Here is a 16,653-nt window from a genome sequence, read left to right on the forward strand (position 1 = left end):
CAAATTTTAGAATCTCCTGGGATGCTTACTAAAACTACAGGTTCCTGAGAGGATATTTGTACATTTGTAGTAAACTTCTAGGAGACTTCACATCACATTGAAAAAGTGTGTAAGTAAAATAGGCCAGCATAGTGATTAAGAGCATGGGTCCTGGAGCCTCACTACCTGGGTGTGAGGTAGACAATCCTGGTTGTCACTTTTTAGCTGTATGATCTTGGGCAAGTCACTTATTCTCTAGGCATTCATTCCCTCTCTTATGGGGTCCCTTGCTCTCTCTGTTGCAAGGATTAAACAAGCAAATATCTGTGAAGTGCTTAGAGTAATTTGGCAATAGTGTTAACCCCGTAATTGTTAGATATTGTCATACCCTTTAATTTTAGTAATGTCATTTCTAGGGACCTAATCTAGAACATTATCAGCGATGTTGCAAAAAGATGTAGGTATAACAGTTTCATCACAGAGTAATTGCAAGAATTTACCATATATAGTCTAAATTAATGAAATTTATGAAATGCCATTTGCTAGTCATATTTTCAAAAATATTTAATACCATGAAAAATAATGACGTAAATGAAAAAGTCAAGTAAATACACAACTATATATAAATTATGTCTCTAAACTTCTTTGAAAATATGGGGTAGGTAAGCAGAGTGTTGGTCTTACATTGCATATAAAGAAGTATGTTAAAATGTTGACATGGGTTATTCTTGGAAGCCAGGAGGAATGATTTTAATTTTCTTCTGTACTTTATTGTACTCTCCTGACTTCAACAGTAAGTATACACAGAAAAACAAATCATTTTATTTATTTATTTGTTTATTTTTATTATTTTAGAGAGAGAGCGCACACAAGCAGGGGAGAGGGACAGGCGGAAAGAGAAAGAGAATCCCAGGCAGGCCCTACACTGAGCGCAGAGCCCAACATGGAGCTTGGTCCTACAACCCTGGGATCATGACCTGAGCCAAAATCAAGAATCAGACGCTCAACTGACTGGGCCACCCAGGTGCCCCCAAATTATTTTTTTTTAAAAGACAAAACATGGGGAAAGCTCACTGTAAAATAGGAAAAATGACAGGAAAATAGGAAAAGCCTAATGTGAAATAGGAAAGCAGAATGTAAATAGGAAACCTGAGTCCTAGTACTAGTATTGTTATTAAATAGTCTCAGGCCTCGGGATGCCTGGCTAGCTCAGTAGAGCATGCAACTCTTGATCTTGGGGTCGTGAGTTCAGGCCCCACTTTGGGCTGGCAGATTACTTAAAAAAATAGTTTTCAGTCTTGAATGAATTTTCTGTTTACCTTGGGGGACAGAGTTTCCTCATCTGTGAAATGGGAAATTGAACTAAAATTAAAAAGACAGTGTGTAGACTGGTTAAGAGTTGGGAGGTTAGAGGGGGGAGTTAGGGACTGCAGTTTAAGAGATCACTGTGTGGGTTCATGCCCTGGTTCTTCTTCCTATTCACTTGGTGACTTCTGGCAAGTAATTTAACCTCTCTGTGCCTCAGATTTCTTGTTTATAATGTGGAGATAGTAATAATACCTCATAGGAGGGGTGTGAGAATCAAATGAGTTAATAATACATGTAAAGGACTTAATATAGAATCTGGCACATAGGAAGGATTCAATCAATGTTACCTATTTTTACTGGTATATAAGATTCTTTCTAATGCAGTCATTTATTTCCAATAATATTGTTAGTCAAGTGAGCAATTCTTAAATTTGTCATTTGAAATTTAGCTCATTTTTTATTTAGGTATTTTGAAGTCCCCGTTTCCCTCCCCCAGCTTTACTATTATGTCTTATGTTTAGTATAGGCAGCTTCTTTGGGGCCTAAATTATCTTATTGTTGAGGGTATTTTGTAGACTTTTTCAGCAGTAAAAATCTCATTTGATTTTATAGAGGTTTTTTTTTTTTTCCCCCAATTCTTTTTGTTCTGAAACTAATGCATGTAGCTTAATATAGTTGTAGTTAAGTTACATAGGCTGTTAGGTTGTACCTAGTTTTCTTCAACTGATGTTTCAATTTTAAATTTAGGAACCAGCATAAAGCCCAAGAGAATGTTACAGCTCAATTAGTCCATTCTAGTAAAAGCTAACTTTGTAAGGTAAACAACTGAACTGTTGGTAGAGCATGACCTACAGTAATGACTGGGTGCATAGATGTTACTTAACTTAATCCCAGAAAAAGACTGTATCCAAATGGTTTAAGAGAGAAATCTGAGTATGTGAAAATCACTTTCCGAGTCAGCAACCATGTTAATTCATTTTGGAACTCCTAACAGACTACAGAAATAGATGACTTTCATAATATTATATCATTTTCTTTCACTGACTATATATGACATACTTAATTAAAGTGACTCAGCTATTCCATCCCTTTGGAAATTTTCATCTGTAAGCAAGTCACTGTATGGTACCTCAGTTTATGGTGGCAGTCATAATGAAGATGATTATTTATTTTTTTCCCTGCGAGGGATAAGAATGAAAGTTGTATTTCAATACATTTATTCTTAGATCTTTAGAAGCTCTCCCCTTCTCTGCAGGGTTATAGCTGCAGTAGATAGCCCACTATAGGGGTCATTATTTCTGTGTTGGAGAACAAATTAGTTGAGTAACATTGTCAGGAAGCAAAAGGCAGGAGTTTGACTCCACAGTTATGGAATATAGTTTGTTACTTAAAAACATATTAGAGGATTCCTCTTATTATAATAACTTTTGTTTATAAAACATATTTATGTAATTCCCATGACAGGAGAAAAGTGCTTTGTCTTCTGATTTGATAGACAAAATCAGCTCAAGACAGCTTTGTGACTCACTGACAGAGGAGGGAAGAATTCTTCTTGCCTTAAGGATTGGATTTTATTTTAGGATGAGTTATTTGTCTAAGTACAGATATGAGAGAGTTCCTACCCTACATGTCAAGTCTCCTATTCTATCTTCCCAGAGATTTGACGCAATGCCTCCTAACTCCCAAATGTATACCTTTGTATCATCTGCTACTTGGGTCATGTTAATTACATAGTGTTTATATTTCTTCCTCCATGTTTTTCTGAATGTAAGAATTTGTGAGTTTTTCCTTTAAACATTTTGAGCTAGAGTTTTAAACATTCGTTGGTTTGTTTCAGTTAAAAAAAATCATTTCTTAATATAGAAGAGACTGGTAACATGTCTGCTTCTATGGAGGGAAATTAGGAAACTGTGGGATGTAGGGAAGACATTGTGCTTTCCACTGCATCACTCAACCTTTGGAACCCATTACATTTTTTTCCCCAAAATTTTAAACCTAATTTTATAGCATAGCATAAATACGTTCACAAAGCTTTGTTTGTTTTATGGGTTTTAGCCCTTTTAAAGTTGAGACCACAAAATCTCTTAAAGTTGACTATGAATGTTTCATTGAAGACATAATGATGAATTTACAGTCTTCCTTAAATGACCCACTTAAACTTGATTCACTGATTCACACCATAAACTTTAAAAGGTGGATTGTTGGTGTCAATTGATGGCTTAATTCTTCTAAAGTTAGTTCATAATCAACTGCTGCAAACTGGACCATATTCTCAATTTGTTTCTTCACTTCAACATCAATGTCCTTTAATTCTTCAACATTGGCTATATTGCTGTCTACTCTTCTATCTTTGAGAAGCATAATGAGGTCACTCTTCTTGTATTTCTTCTTGTGTATGATAACTGACTCTAGGATCACTCATACTGTGTCCTGGATATTGGTGAGTCTGCAGCTACATCAGCATGACCCCCCTTCACAGATCTATGATAGGCAGCTACGATCTTTGTTGCTTCCTGGACACATAGAACATACATTCCATCTGCTCTTAGCCCAGGAATAAAATTTTCTCTCTTGTAGTAATCAGTGCTGGCTGTTGCTCTCTCAGCAGATGCTCCCATTCCACAGCAGTTATTCCCACAGATGAAAATAAAGGTTGATTTCCACAAAACTGTCATATTGTAATTTTCAAATATAAAGTCAAGCAGAACTCATCTTTTCCATTGTATTTACAGGCCAGACCCATACCGGCTCCCAGGGGGACCTGAGCTCTGACAATGTCATTGCCCCAGTAGTTAGCAGTTCTTGGCATACATGTGCATTGATCCTTCTTTGTCTTTAGTACAGGCTTCTCTTTGTTCTGTAAACTCTACAAATTTCTGGGACAGAAGGGCCACAAATAAAGCAAAAGCCCAGTAGGTTGAGATGAGATGATCCATGATATTTATCCAATCTCAAGTTCCGCACAAACTTCTTGACACTTCATGAGCGATAAAAACCACGAATAATATTCTGTTAATGCTCTTGGTGAAGAGTCTGATCATTCTCTACTATTTGAGTCCCTCTTCCCTGATGAGCACTGTTATGATAGGAGGGCCCTCTTCTAATCCATGAAGGTCACATTTCTTAATTTCAAATGTAGCATCATTTGCAAAGTTACAGGATATGTCTCTAGCAAGCACTCTCCTAGCTGTGATAGTCAGGAAATGGTGGGTATCTTTTTCTTAGAGCATCTTCCTCTTGAGTGCAGGCCCTGGTAATAGCTGCAGTGGTGGTGATGATGTCATTCTCTACACTGGGCCATAGGCCCACAAACATTTTATAAGACTGTATGATATTCATGAATGGGCTGTAATTTTCTTAACCATCCTTCCATTGTTATAGTTACCATTGTTTGGAAACTATTATAAATTTTGCTTTGCTGAATATCTTTATACTTAGATCTATCTTTATTCACATTTTTTTTTTTTATTACTTCTTTAGGCTGAATTTTCAGAAGTGAATCAAAAGTCACATTTTAAAAGCTCCCTTGGTATACCTTGGTAAACTGCTTTCCAGACAGTTTATTCTCCCATGATCAGCTTGTGAAAATGTTTCTTTTATGTCAGTCTTGGAAGCACGAAATATTTGTTATTTAAAATACTTCCTGCTACTTTTATTATTGACAAATTGAACCCCTTAAATTTTTATATTTCAAGGTCAATATGGGTGTGTGTATATTTATTCTTTTTTTTTTTAGATTTTTTTTTAATTTTTTTTTTTTTTTTTTTTTGAGAGAAGCGCATGCGTGTGAGAGCGAGTTGGGGAGGGGCAGAGAGAGAGGGCGACACAATCCGAAGCAGGCTCCAGGCTCTGGCTTGATGCGGGGCTCAAACTCAGGAACCATGAGATCATGACCTGAGCCGAAGTCAGACACTTAACCAACTGAGCCGCTCAGGCATCCCTGTATTTATTCTTCTTATCCTTCCTCTGTTCAGTGGCTTTTCAAAAACGGCCTTATTAACATATAATTTACACTCCATAAAATATTCCTATTGTACATGTCAGTTGTGTTTACTTGAAGTGAATGATTTTTAGTAAATCTGTAGTTTGTTACCATCACCATAATCCAGCTGTAAAGTATTCTCATCACCCAAAAAGTTTCCTTTTGCCCATTTGCATTCAGTCCTTTATCCCACACCCAGCTTTAGGCAACCACGGATCAGCTTTCTGTCTCTGTAAATTCGCATATTCTGGAAATAACAAATAAACAAAATCATATTCAATTCCTTTGTGAATGGCTTCTTCCGCTCAGCATTGTTTTTGAGGTTCATCTATCTTGTAAAATATATCATAGTTCATTTTATTTATTTAAAAAATGTTTATTTTTGAGAAAAGGAGGGCGCATGCTCAAGTTAGTGAGGGAGGGGCAGAGAGAGAGAGAGAGAGAGAGAGAGAGAGAGAGAGAGAGAGAGAGAGAGACAGAGAGAGACTGAGAATCCCTAGCCAGGTGTGGCACTCCAACTCAAGAACTGTGAGATCCTAACCTGAGCCGAAATCAAGAATCAGACTCTTAACCAACTGAGCAACCCAGACGCTCTTTTATTGCCGATATATCTTATTTGTTCAGTAATTGATAGACATTTGGTTTGTTTCCAACTTTTGGTTATTATAAACAAGGAACTATTGCTGCTAGGAACATTTGTGTACATTTCTTTTTGTCTTTGATTTCTCTGGGGTAGATACCTGGGAGTACAGTTGCTTGAAACCCATTAAATTTCTTATCATTACTTAGCCACAAAAATGTTTCTTTAAAAGAATAGATGATAGCACTAGATTTGAGAAGGAACACAGTTCTATGATGTAATAGTTAACGTGGAATGATTAGAGTAGGCAAGTGAAAAGTTCTAACACATGTAGTATGACTAATAATGGAAACCACTTCAGGATTTATTGGTAGATGAGCAACTACCAGAACCTAAAACCAAGTGAAGGCAATTAAAATTAATGGGTATCTAAAAAAACATTGAAAACTTTGGTTCCATGAAAAATGAGAAAAATGGAAATGGGACTTCATTTGCATTTATTTTGACAGAAAAGTGAAAATATGTAACACATAAAATGTCCTTCTTAACATAAAAGAAGGCCATCAAGACTTTTGTAGATAAACAGGCCAAAGATATAAGCAGTCAGTTCATTCAAGATCAATGTATACAGCAAGTAAACATTCCTTCTTGCTAGTGATCACAGAAATAAATATTTAACAAGTTGGTTATATTAAATTAGCAAAATTGATAGCGCTGGATGGAAAGATTGTGTTAGTGATGTTGCTTTGTATGTTGATCTAGTTCATGTACAAAGCAATGTGGCAAAGCCTATCCAGATCCTTGGAATAGTAGATTCGGAAGTAACTTTTATTTTAGCTTTCTTGAATGTAATTTAAAAATTTTAATAGTAAATTATTAAGGGAGGGAATACATCAGAAGATAAGAAAACAGTACAGATTTTCCCCATGTGCTGAAGGTGAGTCTGGTTGTGCTATCCTCTCCACTCTGTCTCTGTGACTCATTTAAACTCTGGAGGCACTAACTCAACGCAGCTTTTTTTCTTTCCAGCCAGAGAACACATGTTTGTTCTTCTGTAGCCTGAATCCTGCTTTTACAGCTTTGGCTAAATCCTGGATCCAGTTGTTCTTTAATCCAATGACTCACACCTTAGGAGTTACCCATCCCACTCCACGAAAATGCTATTAACTTTCTCATTTGGAATAAATAATTCTGTCATATTCTGTCTACAATTTATATCAGTAAATTTGCTTTAGACACTCACAGGAAAATATGCTTCCTATTGATTTTTTTTTTAAAGTTCTTTGTGGGGTTCTTCTGTATGGGTGGGACCAAACACTTGTGTCACTCCCAGTTAGTACACTTACAGTACAGTCATCCAACAGTAAGTGATTTTTTAGTTTGACAAATTGTCTGCCAAAAAGTGATAAAGTAGAACATTCATTGAATCAAGAAATGGAACTTGATCCTTGCTTTATTTATTTTCCCCCTGCGCCTTTCAAGTTATCTTTTTTCTTCTAACTTCAGAAATTCTTTCCGTTTCTGATAAATTTTTATTGGATTGATAATATTGATAATATTTCCCCCTAAGTACTAAAATTATGGATTTTTACATTATCATACTTGTTATATAAGGCTGTAAGATTTTAATTGTTAGTTGAGCTTATGTGAAGTCATAGGTAATGTGTAACAAGAAGTTAGGAATGATAAAAGGCAAAAAAATTCTTATTCATTTTATTATGCTTGCCAGCAACTTTTGGTTTATTAAGAATTATATTATCAATTTCCTTTACAGACAGCAACCATAAATACTCTTCTACTAAAACTGTAAATAATCTTTTCCTATAGGTAGTAGTGTAACTGTATCTGGTCCCTTTAGGTATTTCTACTCAAATTGGCTTAACTACTTAAGGATCTCAGGAAGGGATGGCACTGAACCTATTAGTTTTTAGGCACAAATACCTATTAGTTTTTGATTAATTAATGCAACAGAATCGGAAAGTCCAGTCAGTTAGGTGACTTGACTTATCTTGAGCTCTGATTTCTGCCAGCTTATTCAGGTCACTTACGGTGTCTCTTTTTTACACTGGGAGAGGTATTGTTAGCCCTTGGCCATTTCCCTGGCATCTTGGATGTTTCTTTTCCTGATTTTCATATACCTGACTATCCTATCTGGTATTCCTTCAAGCATTTTCTCCATTAATTTCTCCTTAAATGCTAGTGTTTCTAAAAGTTCAGTCATTGTTTTCCCTGTGATTGTTACTTTTGGATCATTTCATACATCACAATATTAGTAACCACTCAAATGCTGGTACCTTTCAGATATCTTGAGCCCTAAGTTCCAAGTTTTCTGTCCTCTGCCTGCTGACATTTACTCACTTGGATGTCCAATAGAGACTCCAAAAGCAATATACTCCAAACTGAAATGAATCATTCACTCACCACCCCCCTCCAATATTTCCAAATATAGATAATGGCATTATCATCCAGTAGCCCACGCTAGAAACTGCTTTCTTCAACACTGAACACATAGGATCAATCACTAAACCCCTTTCACTACTAAGATCCTAGTTTAGAATCTTATTATTTCTTTATTTTAGTACCCTCATAACTGGTCTTTCTGCCTTCAATCTAGTACGCCTCAAACAATGTCAATTTGATCTCAGTACTTTCCTGCCTAAACCCTGTAGTGGCAAGTACCCTGTCATCTATATGATAAAGGTTGTACTGCTTGATATGTCTTAAAAGGCTTGGTGACTTCTTACTTCTTGAGCCTCAGTGCTATACTTCACATGCCAGACCTTCTCCTCAGTCTCCCCCTACTGCTGCCCCCCATGTTGTTTCTTACCTCTGTTTGCTCATTCTGTTTAAATCCCTTCTCCACTCATCTTGACTCTTACTCAGCCTTCATGATTCAGCATAGACAGTTCCTTTAAGAAGTCATTTTTGAATCTTCAGGGTGCCCTTCTAAGTGCCCTTCTTGTCTACTGGATTATTCTTATTCGTATATGAAAATGTTTTTTCTTTTAAAAAAACTATCTTGACTTCACTTTCCCTTCCAGCTATTGCTCATCTTTTTTGATAGAAATTTTTTTATTGAGGCATAATTGATATACAACATTATATGAGTTTGATATATAATGTTGCTATACAACATTATATGAGTTTCAGGTATACAACATAATGATCCACTATTTGTATATATTGTAAGATGATCATCATAAGTCTAGTTAACATCCATCACCATACATAGTTACAGAATTTTTTTCTTCTGTTGAGAACTTTTAAGGTCTACTCTTATAGCAACTTTCATATATGCAGTACAGTAATATAAACTATAGTCACCATGCTATACATTACATCCCTGTACTATAACTAGAATTTTGTACCTTTTGACACCCTTCACCCATTTCTTCTTACCCTCACCCCCTGCCTTTAGCAACTACCAGTCTGTTCTCTGTATTTATGAACTTGTTTTTTTGTTTATTTTTAGATCCCACATGTAAGTGAAATCATACAGTATTTGTCTTTCTATCTCTCAATTTCAGTTAGCATAATGCCCTCAAGGTCAATTTATGTTGTCACAAATGGCAAGATTTCATTTTTTAATGGCTAAATAATATTCCATGGTGTGTGTGTGTGTGTGTGTGTGTGTGTGTTTATCCATTCATCCATCAGTGAACACTTAGGTTGTCTCCATACCTTGGCTATTGTAAATAATGCTGCAGTAAACATGAGGGTGCATATATCTTGAGTTAATGTTTTCATTTTCCTCAGGTAAATACTCAGAAGTGGAATTGCTAGATCTTATGATAGTTGTATTTTTTTTAACCTCCGTACCATTTTATGTAGTGGCTGAACCCATTCACATTCCCACCAACAGTGTACAAAGAGTCTGTTTACTTGACATCGTTGCCAACACTTGTTATTTCTTATCTTTTTGGTAATAGTCATTCCACCAGGTGTGAGGTGATATCTCATTGTGGTTTTGATTTATATTTCCTTCATGATTAATGATGTTGAACATTTTCTCATGTGCTTGTTAGACATCTGTATGTCTTCTTTGGAAAAGTGTCTATTGTGATCCTCTGCCCATTTTTAAATCAAATTGGTTTTTTGTTTTTGTTTTTGTCTTGTGTTGGATGAGTTCTTTATGTATTTTGGATATTTACCCCTTAATAGATTAATGATTTGCAGGTGTTTTCTCTCATTCAGTAGGTTGATGGTTTTCTTGGCTGTGCATGCACATTTCTTTGCTTCCCTTTAGAGCAAAACTTCTTAAAAGATTTGTCTATAGGTGTGGTTTCTCATTCCTCTTCATTCATTTTCTCTTGAATCATTCCAGTCAAGCTTTCATTTGCTGCTATATCTATACAGTTCTTGTCAAGGCCATCAGTGGCTTCCAAGTTGCTTTTCCAGTGGTCAATTTTTGTTTTTTATCTTACTTGATTTTTCAGCATCATTTGACGTAGTTGATTTCTCCCATATTCTTGGAAAACATCATTCCCGTAACTTTTGGGACATATCACTTTCCCTTGGTTCTTCTCATACTTCACTGGCCACATTTTAAATTTCTTTTGCTTGGTCTTTTTCTCCCTGACCTGTAAATTTTGGACTGCTCCAAGGCTCTGTCCTTGGCCTTCCTGTCTGTCTGTACTTGCTGTCTTGGTGATTTCATCCCATCTCTTGACTTCACATTCTTTGTATGTGGTTGGTGACAACCAAATTTTTATGTTAAGCCCAGACTTCTTTCCTGAACTCTGAGTTCTTATCCAACTGCTTTTTTGACATTTCCGCATGATGTCTAACAGCTCCCTCAAATTTAATATGTCCAAAGCCAAACTGCTAACCCCTCCCTCAACCTCAATAAAAGATTAAAAAAAACACAAAAAACAAAAAACAAAACCTTACCTCCTTTAACCCTCCCAGCTCACACAGACGCAATTACATCCTTCTAAGTTGCTTAGGTTAAAAACTTTGGTATTGTTCTTGACTCCTTTCTTTCATGTTGATTCATACAGATTCATACATCCAATCTGTCAGGAAATCTTGTGTTGTATAAATTACATTTCCTGTGTGTGCTGTGTTGTGTAAAGGTTAATCTTATGCTTTTTCAGTTTTACAACTGTTTTTTAAGAGCAAGAATCCTGAAGACCGTAGTTATACCAAATCTCTTAGTTTGAATTACCTCAGGTAAAGAATTCTGGTGGGTTGTTGAAGCTATTCCGTTCAGAATTGAATCTTGTAATCTGAAAGAACAAAAAGGAAGTGAGCTGTGAAAACTCTTAAGTACAGTTCAAAAGTCAGTGATTTTACATCTGAAGTCTGTTGTTCACATGTGCAAGATGATGACTAGCCCTTATGAATTTATTGGACTTCTTTCCTCTTTGATTTCCCTTGATGTTTACCTCTTTTTTTCCTAGCAGATTCTGCTTTTGTATGTCATGCAGTTGAGTGTGTATCCCTCTTTTGCTTTTTTTTCTTTTTATCTTCCTTTTGCTCTCTTCCTCTAAATTTTTTAAAAATATTTACTTATTTTGAGAGAGAGAGAGAGAGACAGAGTGCGAGCAGAGGAGAGGCAGAGAAAGACGGAGGGAGACACAGAATCCGAAGCAGGCTTCAAGCTCTGAGCTGTCAGCACAGAGCCCAATGTGGGGCTCGAACCCACGAACCATGAGATCATGACCTGAGCTGAAGTCAGACCTTAACCAATTGAGCCACCCAGGTGCCCCTTGCTCTCTTCCTCTAAATGACCAGAATGTGGAATTGAAAATTTGCTAGGCTTATTGAATAAAATATTCTCTTTTAATTTTAAAGTATTTAAGATTTCTTTTTTTAAAAAATGTTTATTTTTGAGAGAGAGCATGCTAGTGTGAGCAGGGAGAGAGAGAGAGACAGAGAGAGACAGAGAGAGAGACAGACCCAAGTAGGCTCCACACTTGTCAGCACAGAGCCCAATGTGCACGGCCCCATCCCACGTCCATGAGATCATGACCTGAGCCAAAATCAAGAGTTGGTTGCTTAACCAACCGAGCCACCCAGGCACCCCGATTTAAGATATTTTTTGGTGGAGATAAGCACGGTGAACATTTTGTATACATTCTTTCAGATTTTCGTTTTCTAATGGTATGTTAGCATATATATCATTCTTTCTGTGTAAAGGGACTACTGTATATCTTGATATATTTTAATTTCAGTACCAATAACTCTACCTCATTATTTTTTATGATTGTGATATTGTGATTGTGATGTCTGATATATCATCAGATGCACATATGTAGTTTGGTTTGACATTATCTGTCTCCAGTTTTTAACTTCTGTTAGCCTTGCTTAGTGAACATGCTTATGCATTTGCCATTGCACGTGTGTGAATATTTCAGTGTTTCTATAGGTTAGATTTCTGGATGTGGAATTAGTCAAAGAGTATAAGCATTAAAAATCTTTGTGGTGCCTAGGTGGCTCAGTTAAGCCTCTGACTCTTGATTTCAGCTCAGGTCATGATTTCATGGTTGGTGAGATTGAGCCCTGTGTCAGGCTCTGTGTTGACAGCAGGAAGCCTGCTTGGGATTCTCTCTCTCTCCCCACCCCCCCTTCTCTCCCACTCCCCTGCTCACGCATGCACATGCTTTGTCCCCCTGTCTCTCTCTCAAAAATAAACAACCATTAAAAAAAAAGCTTCATAGGTATTGCTCAATCATTTTCCAAAAAGGTTGTAGCACTTTATATTCTCATCCCCAGTATATGAGAGTGCAATTCCTCCACATTCTTGCCAGAACCAGGTATCAAACTATTTTTAATTTTTGTCAAACTGATATTGACCACTTTGCTAATTGCCCATCTTCCTGAGCTTTTAGGTCTCTTGAGAGTTTCAGAATTAGATGCTTATTTACTCCTTCACATACATTTCACTCTCTTTCCCTTTAAACAAAATTCAAATAGTATAGGAGGGTGTAATGCAGTAAACTCTGTCTCTGCCCTGATAGTTTAAAGGGTGTCCAAGTGGCATTTTGAGTTTTGAACTGAGTGAGTTATGGCCTTCTGTTTGCATTATTCTATGACTTGACTGGGTTTCCAGACCTGTCACTCAGGGCCAGGAGTATAGTAGGACTCTTGTTTAGAAATGGAATTATGACATCGCTGAATATCTCATGGCTTAGTTTATTCATAAGTTGGTTCATAATGTTAAATGAACTGTAGATTGCTAATCTATGTAATACTTTCTAAGTGTATTTATGTATATACTTGAGAGCAGTACTTTCCTTTTGATTTAACTTTGATTTGGGAATCCCTGGTCCATATTGTGATATATATTTTATATTTTTCATGAAAAGTTTTTAGTTGTGCTGTGAGACAAAGGTTTAGCTGCCTTTGTTCTGTGCACAGGTTGTGGTTATTTATGGTAATATTCACGTGTATTGGGGGCGGTGACATACTATTTTTAACACCGTGTTAGAGTTCAGCTGTTACTGATCTATTTATATCTCTATCAGCTGTTTACTATTTAATTAATCAGCAGAGGACTTTATTTTTAAGAACTTTAACCAATAAAGGAAAATCTTGTATCAGTTCCTTTGAAGAAAGTCAGTGATTACATATTTATGCATATTCTATGGATTTAATAATAGCTTCCATTTTTTTATTATTTATAACTTGAAAGAATTTAATGTGGTATATTATTCTATAAGTATCAGAACTGATCTAGCTGGTTGACAATGTTTTACATATATATGTGTGTATATGTATGTAGATATATGCTGCCATTTGTTTAGTATGTACAAATATTTTGCTTAGTACTTTACATGCTTAGCATAATTTAACCTTTACAACAAACACTCTGAGCTAGGTACTGATATTATTCTCAATTTATAAATAGCGATTTATAAGTATCTTTATAACTAAAGGGTGGCTCAAAGAGGTTAAGTAACATAAGTAATACTCAAGGTCACACAGTAAGTTAGAAGGTGATAGAGCTGGAATTCAAACCTTAATGTATACTCTGTTTTATATAGCATGTTGTTATTTGGATGTAATACAGTTTGGCCTATCCTATGTTAAAACGAAACTTTTAGTTTCCATTGTAGAGTATGAATCATTTATATCTTGTTCTACGTTAAAAAAAATCATTTGTGACTTGTGCCTATTGGAACTTCCTAAGAGGCAATGAATGTTATAGATTAGAAAAGATAGAATAATAGTGCTGTTCCAAGCATGTTTTGGACATCAAGGTTTGGGAGTTAACTTAGAATAAAGCCTTGAGTCTCTGATTTAGGTGTTTACTTAGTGAGAAATGTTATCTGAGAAATAAATCTTACTTGTTAAAGTGTTTAAACTGGGCTTTGGAAAGAAAAGAATGCTTTTAACAAGTAAAGAGTCTGGGTGGGTGGAAGCAAGGGTCCAAGAACAGCATAACCAAACACATGGATGCCTGGGGCTTATGTAGGGAATTGCTAGTAAAGCAAGGCTGGGATGGATGATAGTTTTTAGGAAGATTGGTAAATCAGGTTAGGGTGATCGGTGTCATTTTTAAAGTTATCACGGCTCTTGGATTTGATTTTTGAAGACACTAGAGGGACAAAAGCCCTTTTATAAAGGGAGACAAAGTGATCAAGTTTGCATTTTTAGGAAATAACTTTAGCATCAGTGTGAAGGGTGGAGAGTATGGAATCATAGTCCTCATCTTGACAACGATTATGGACCTGGGTTAGAAGGACGATAATGGGAAGGGAAAGGCAGGGTGGAATTGAGAGATTGTTCTGAATCTGAATCATAATTCATAGGAAATGGTGACATAATGGATGTCTTACGGGGTTATTGGTATTACTTATTACTAATAGTATTTATTATTACTACTGTTTTGCATTTGCTCTAAGTGGCTTCTCATAGTCATATTTATTGTATTATTAGTAGGCTGATGGTTGAATTCTTGACCAGAGGTGTTCAGGAAATGGTGGGGGAATGATGCGTTATAAATGTTACACTCAATGAAATATTTATTTAAAATCCTATTTGGGGGGGTGCCTGGATGGCTCAGTTGGTTAAGTGTCTAACTCTTGATTTCAGCTCAAGTCATGATCTCACAGTCTGAGATTGAGCCTCATGTTGGGCTCTGTGTTGGGCATGGAGCCTGTTTAAGATTCTCTCCCTCTCTCTCTCTCAAAAATGAAGTGAAATGAAATGAAATAAAATAAAATAAAATAAAATACTATTTGGTTTATTCAGCAGACATTTTGTTAATGTCTAGGGATATCGCTGACAAAAAGGGATGCCACTGATCCTGATCTTCATGGAATTTGCCATAGTGATGAAGAGTCTAATAGATCTTGTTTGCTGTTCTTACTTTTCTGTGTAATCTTTGGGTATATGATTTAACTCCTAATCCTGTCTGATCATGTGGGATAACTGCTTATATAATAGTATTCTGAAGTTTAGATGAGGTAATGTGTGTAAAGTGCCCAGCAAAGTCCCTGGCATAAGCAAATATTTGTTCTCTTTTAATCTGCCATGGGTACGTAAACTAGGAAACACAAATTTATTAGGATTATTTCTCAAGTAGATGGCAGTAGGTAGCAAACACATTTTTGAAAGAGATTTTTTAAGTTTATCTTTCATGATGATTTGGCATCATAAAACCTGATTGCTGTTTTATTTTCTCCATTGTGAGTATAGATAGGTCACTTGGCTTGTGTGTCAGCCTCAATTTGCTGATGTATATGATCAAAATCATTCTTATTTCACAGGGTGATTGGGAGAAATATTAGAGATAGTGGCTATGAAATTGCCAGACAAACCTAAGTACATAGCTGAATGGTTCAAGTCAAAGAGTTTAAAATGCTTACGCTCATTGACCTCAGCCATTCAGCTATGTACTCATACATTCATCTCTGTACAATTACTAGCTTGGGAGGCCCTTTGGCAAGTTACTTAACTATTTTTAGTCCTCATTTATCTGTAGTATAGGGATAATAAAACATCTATCTCTATAAGATTAGTGTGAAGATTAAGTGAAAGAATGCACAGAAAGTAGTTTATCTAAGCGCATGGTAAGCACTCAAAAACTTGTGATTATCATATATTATGTGGTATGCTTTTGACATTATTGAACAGTGAACTCTTCTTGGTTTGGCTTTGCTCTGTAGGTGAAATTTCTATGTAGCTTAATTCTGAATATAAGCCATGTTACCTTTCATGGTAGTGAAGGAAAACTGATGATCCTTTTCAAAGGAAACTTCACTTTGGTCCTAAAAGTTTCCTAGGGAAAAATATTTTACGCCTTGTGTTTAAGTCATAAATGGAGGTAGAATTGATAATAAATTTCAGTTGAAAATAAAAAAAAAGAATAGCTCTTATCTGGGGGTATTACTTACCCATCCTCAGGAGCTTGGATGTCATGAGGGATTTTGGAGGGTAGATGGCGTTTGAACATCTGAGTCATGTGGCAGCAAATGGGAGCCTCTGTGTTATACTCAGTCTTGAGGGGTTTATTTTCTTTAGTTCCAACATCATTTCCTATCTCAGTCAAAAAGATTGTTTCATAAGTTGCTTTGTTATTTCTATTTATTCACGTAATAACCAAAGCACTCAGTTGCAAATGTGTGAATTGTCAAAACCTTGAGGAGATAAATCTCTTGAAGAATTAACTGTCACTAAAAATGAAGAGACAGGAGTAAAGACCAAGATGTTTTAAAATTAAAATTACATGCCTGGGCACCTGGCTGGCTCAGTTGGTGGAGCATGTGACTCTTGATTTAGGGTTGTGAGTTTGGGCCCCACATTGGGTGTAGAGATTATTACTTAAAAATAATGTCTTAAAAAAGTAAGATTATAT

At 36.0% G+C, this 16,653-nt stretch overlaps 1 protein-coding gene and 1 pseudogene across 25 annotated transcripts in view; one reads left to right on the top strand and one right to left on the bottom strand.

The window, feature by feature from the left end:
* LOC102952537 (sarcolemma associated protein) overlaps positions 1-16,653 on the top strand; it is a 150,543-nt gene that overhangs the window by 38,521 nt on the left and 95,369 nt on the right. The gene's annotated exons all lie outside the window — the stretch shown is intronic.
* Positions 2,006-4,987, bottom strand: LOC122236681 (annotated as a pseudogene).

The sequence above is a fragment of the Panthera tigris genome, chromosome A2 (assembly GCF_018350195.1).
Source record: "Panthera tigris isolate Pti1 chromosome A2, P.tigris_Pti1_mat1.1, whole genome shotgun sequence".
Lineage (NCBI taxonomy): Eukaryota > Metazoa > Chordata > Mammalia > Carnivora > Felidae > Panthera > Panthera tigris.